This window comes from Lipotes vexillifer, unplaced genomic scaffold (assembly GCF_000442215.2).
Source record: "Lipotes vexillifer unplaced genomic scaffold, Lipotes_vexillifer_v1.1 scaffold40, whole genome shotgun sequence".
Classification (NCBI taxonomy): domain Eukaryota; kingdom Metazoa; phylum Chordata; class Mammalia; order Artiodactyla; family Lipotidae; genus Lipotes; species Lipotes vexillifer.
Window position 1 is genome coordinate 5,429,937 of NW_006771578.1, and position 5,877 is coordinate 5,435,813.

The following is a 5,877-nucleotide window of genomic DNA, read 5'->3' on the forward strand; positions in this document are numbered from 1 at the left end:
ACACAGCTATTCTATAAATGCCAGGGCTCCTGATTTCCAGGTTTCTAAAAAAGAACGGAGGTAAAACAGATGCCTTGACTGTTTTAGAAGATCTTTTTGAATGTTTTATGACTGCCTGCCTATTTGAATATTGGTGAAGTGATAAATAATAAATTGACATCAAAAAGCACTAATGAAAAGTTTCTCTTTTTTCTTTCTTTGTTATATTATTAATGCCTGATGTACCAGCTGTTGCTTTTCTTTTTAGCTACTCCATGAAATTTGCTACTGTTCCAATTGAACTGGCATGAATTTAAAAGTTTCCATTCCCGGGTACCAGCTGTGGAGGAAGCAATTGCTTTTCAACACCAAGCAAATGGTTCTCTAAGCTCTGGGTTGATGGCTGTGTTCTGGTGAGCCCCGAAAGGTGCCCACAGGAGCTGGTGTGTGTGTTCAGGATTTTTCCTTCCACTCCCAATTAGGAAGAGGTTTTGACTAGCCGAACTCTGTTTGAGTTTACTCTTTCCACTTGCTGACCAAATGACTGAACTCATTTAGAATTTACTTCTCCAGGATTTTACCCTGGTTCATCTTTGCTACAAATTTAATCGTGCAGAAACGCAAAGGGTCAGTGGGAAGAATCTAGTATCTCCCCAAATATATCCCAGTGTCTGCAGGTGTGTCAGGATGGACATGAGTGAAGTAGGAAATCAGGGTTTCCTGCATGGAGAGTAGTGGGGCCATCCCGTGGGAGTCTCCAGACTTCCACGCCTGCGACCTCTAAAGCTGCTGGCCATCTCCCCACCCTGATGAGCTCTGCCCTCAAGAACTTCCTAAGGACCCTGATAATTCAGGGGAATAGGAATCAAAGAGCCCTGCCCAAAAGCTGGCATAGCAAGCTGGGTGATGTTAACTAGCTCCCTTCCCCACTGTGAGCCTCAGTTTCCCACTGTCTAAAATGGGGAGGTTTGATTAGACATCCTCTAAATTCTCTTCCAGCTGATTTTCTAAGACTCTGAGTGCCTCTGACTTCAGCCTCTCCACCCTTCTTTGGGTCCAGTACACTTTCTAGCCCAACTGGAAGCTCCCCAAGGGCAGGAGTCTTTGTTTTCTTTGCTGCTGTATCCTAAGTGCCAAGAAATTTGCTACTCCAAGTGTGCTCCCAGGCCCAGTGTTTTCATCCTGGGATGAAAGGCAGATTCTCAGGCTGTGAGCTGGTTAGAAATGCAGACTCTCAGGCTCCACCCCAGACCTACTGACTCACTATTTGTATTTGAATAAGATTCGCAAGCCATTCAATGCATCGGCCTAGAATAGCCCCCGTTATAATAAATATTCATTTTGTTTTGAATAAACTGAACGTATGGCTGAAATTGCATCACATTTACTCTGGTGAATAGCTTTCCAACATTGCCCCCGCTGTTCTGTGTGGAGTACAGAAGGCAAAGGATGAAAAAAAAAAGAAGGGCTTCCCTGGTGGCACAGTGGCTGAGAGTCTGCCTGCCGATGCAGGGGACACGGGTTCATGCCCCGGTCCGGGAAGATCCCACATGCCGTGGAGCGGCTGGGCCTGTGAGCCTGTGCTCCGCAACGGGAGAGGCCACAACAGTGAGAGGCCCGCGTACCACGAAAAAAAAAGAAAAAGAAAAAGGAAAACAGCTATAAGTGTACAGGAAAAGTGATGGAGAGGGAGCCTGTGGGTGTGAGGCAGGGCTTCTCACCCTGGGCACTAGTGACATTCTGGGCCACAGAATTCTTTGCTGGGAGGGGCTGTCGTGTGCCTTGTAGGGTGCCTAGCAATATCCCTGGCCTCTGTTCATTAGCTGGTAATAACACCTGCCCATTGTAACCACAAAAAATGCCCCCAGTCATTGCCAAATGTCCCCTGGGCACAAAATAATCACCAGGCCCACTAGTTTAAGAGTATGGCTGAGCAGGGAGGATATGTATATGAGGAAGGGGTCTCTGTTTCCCAAGAGGGAAAATTAGGAAGCCGCAGCTTGATTTTACAAAGGACTAGTTTGGGGGCGGGGGGGGATCCCTACCTCTCATGAAGTCATGTTTATTCTGGGGGACACAGTGCTGTAGACAGTAGGAATTAGATGCTACATCCTTGACTCAGAGGCACCCCAGCTTCAGCCTCCCTCTACTCCCAGGGTTCAGAGTGCTTTTCTCTTCCATGTTTCACAGGCTGAGGCCTCCAACCTGATGGTCAGGGCCTGACAAGTGTAGACTCCTGATGAGTGGTAGCTAGTAGTACTGTGATTATAATTATGATTCAAAATTCAGGATTCATTTACTCAAATCCTTTTACTGAGGACCTCTCCTATGCCAGGCACCAGACTAAACAGTAGGAAAACGAACAATGGTGAGCAAAATGGACACAGTCTCTCCCCTCAAGAAGCTTACAGTCCAGGGTGGAGATGGCTAGGAATCAACTATTCACGCCACTAAACATGATTGCAAAGCGTGTTGAGGGCTCTGTTGGGCAAACACACCACGTGATATGCCAGCCAGAGACAGCAGGTTCCCTGTGAAGTAAGGAAACTTAAGCTCTAGCCCCTCGCTCACCAGGCCCTTCTCAACACTCTGAGGGGAACTTAATTATTTAGGTATCTAATTTCACATTCATAATTGTTATTCTTTTTCTGGAAAGGGACCTTCAAGATTGTACAAAGTTTAGGCTCCGTAAGGCATCAGGGATTCACCCTGATGACAGAGTATAGACAGCAGGGAAGAAAGGATATATTTGAGACCTGAAAGATGAATCCACGAGACTTGGGGATGGATGGAGGCAACTGGCTTTCAGGCAGAATGAACAGCAGGTACAAAGGCCTTGTGGCAGGAGAGGGCAAAATAGCATGACCAGCTAGATTCATCATCACCTCCTTAAGGAGGGGTTGACCATTACCGTGTGCACCTGATAGCAGGCATCTTGGCACGCCACCATCTATCTCCCTGTCCAGCCTTTCCATGGGCTCAGGGCACCAGGCCCAGCTAGGTTGGAGGAGATGCCTTCATCTGTCTGATTCATGGCTGTATCTTGCGGCTCCCACTGGGCAAAACATTCATTTCTTAGCCTTTACACACATTGTCCCCTAAAATAAAACAGCACAAAAAAACCCTACCATATGTGTGTGTGTGTATGTGTGTGTATATATATATATATATATATATATATATGTATATACTTATACATATATATAAATTTTTATACTCTCGTTTTGTCCCATTGATTCATGTAACCTCCCTTTTTTTAGTATCAGAAGAGAAAATATGTATCACTGCTGTGCTCCTGATTTACTGCATTGACACCGACCTGCGTACCTGATTTCACATTCTTCTCCATTCCCTCGGGCCTTCTTTGCATCTAGTTGGCCAGGGTGTTTTGTTTATTTTGCAAGAACAGATAAAACAGTGGTTTGGGCTCCTGGGTAAATAGAATTTCCAACCTTAAATAAAGGTTCTCCTGTGATAGCACACGCTGCACAAATGAGCGGAGCTCTAGATCCCGGCCTGATGAGGAAAGGATTTTTCATTTACAGTACTGTCTGTATCACTTGGGACAGAATGATGTGAAATCCCATGTTAAACAGATAGTGCTCTGGATTTGCAAGGCACATGTGGTAACTGAGTTAATTAATACGCGAATATGAATTTCTTCTACCCGTCCTCACACTTCCTGTGCTAACAGTGTTTCTACCTTCACTTTTTACAAGGGTCTCCATGCATAGACTGTGTTCCATTTCAGTCATGAAGTTATTTTCTTGGACCAAAGCTCAACATGTTAGATACACGTGTGTGTGTAACTCTTAATCCATCATAATGCACCTAGGCACACACCTCAGAATATTTTAGAATTGTTAAAATAATCCCCAAAAGACTAGCTCATGGCACTATAAGGGACCCTAAAGTTCATCTGGTTGGTCCCACCTTTCCCAAATTATCAGAACGCTAAAATCCCACAAAGGTATGGAAATATCGCTATTAGAAACAATAGTATTGTGTTTTGCAGTTAAGTTTAGGGAGCCCTACCTAACTTTCTTCCTCCTGTTGGAAATTCACAATGAGTGTTTGCATGCCTTGTCAGTCTCACTTTCTGTACATCCCTCATATGCGGCCTCCTTTATCCATCCGCCCTGTCCCCTCCCAATCTAGACCCCCATCATCTCTTACCTGGACCACTGTGATTGATGGCCTCCTTAATCCACTCCCGGCCCCTGAGATCTGTTCTCCACATCAGACCCAGAGCAGTTATGTGTGTGTGCAAATCTGGGCATATCCCTCCCCTGCCCACACTCCTTCCAAGGGACACCAGGAGACTCCAATGGAAGCCACAGACTGAAGAACACATTTCCAAAATGTGTATCTAATAAATGACTCGTGTCCAGAATATGTAAAGGACTCTCTTAAAAATAAGCCTAAAAACCCAATTAAAAACAATCCAAAGATTTGACTGGATGTGTGCAGGAGAGGGTTAACCCAGCAGGCCTGATGCTGTTCGATAGAAGGCTGGCCCTTGGCTGGCATCTGAGAAATTGGCTTTTGGAATACTGCCTACGTGTCTAACTGATAAGGCTGTTTTGTCTGCCTGGGGCACTGAATCTGGGTATGCCAGCTGGCCTAGACTGTTTGTACAAGCAATGTGATTTGTAGTGAACATCTGCCTTCCTTCTAGGAGTTTGGAACGTTGGTAATCACGGCAGGTCGTGCAGGCAGAATGCCACGTCACCAGCTCATGATAAAAACCCTGGATTCTGAGTCTCAGGCAGGCTCCCCTGGAGAGAAACAATGCACAGTGTTGCGGCATTTCACTGCTGGAGGAAGAGGCATGTTCTGTGTGTGTTCTCTCTCGGAGGGAGAACTTGGGAAGCCTTCACCTGGGCTCCTCCAGACTCCACCCCATGTGTCTTCTCCCCTGGCCAGCCCTGCCGTGTGTCCCCTCACTGCAATGACTCATTGCCAAGACAGGTAACTGCCTCTGAGTCCTATGAATCCTTCAAGAAAGTCACCAAACATGGAATCCTGGAAACAAGACACTTCACCAAAGGCGACACAGGAATGACAAATAAGCCCCGAAGAGATGCTCAGTCCTGTTAGTCTTTAGAGAACCACAGTGAGCTACCATTCCCCACCCACTGGAATGGTTAGCGTCAATCCAGTAACCCCACTCCTAGGTATCTGCCCAAGAGAGAGTAAATCATTTATCTGTGCAGACTTGAATGTGAATGTTTGTAGCAGCATTATTCACTATAGCTAAAAACTGGGGAAATTCAAAGGTCCATTGACTGGTAAATGGATAAAGAAGTGTGTTTTTTCCATACAATGGAAGATGATTCAGCAATTAAAAGGAAGAGCTGGTGATAGATACCTGCAACAAAGTGGATAAATCTCAAAGACGTGCCAAGCGGAAGGAGTCAGGCACATAAGACGACATATTATATGATTCCATGAGTATGAAATTTCTAGAAAAGGCAAAACTATAGAGGCAGAAAGCAGACCAGTGGTTGCCTGAGGGTAAGGAGTGGGGATTGGCCACAAGTGGGCACAAGGGAACTTTTGGGGGTGTTAAGAATATTCTAAAACTAGATTGTGGTGATGGTTGCTCATTTATATAAATTTACTAAAGCTCATCAAGCTACACACATAAAACAGATAGATTTTGTGGTATTTAAATTACACCTCAATAAAGGTGTCTTAACAAAAAGGGCTTCCCTGGTGGCGCAGTGGTTGAGAGTCCGCCTGCCGATGCAGGGGACACGGGTTCGTGCCCCGGTCCGGGAGGATCCCACATGCCGCGGAGCGGCTGGGCCCGTGAGCCATGGCCGCTGAGCATGCGCGTCCGGAGCCTGTGCTCCGCAACGGGAGAGGCCACAGCAGTGAGAGGCCCGCGTACCG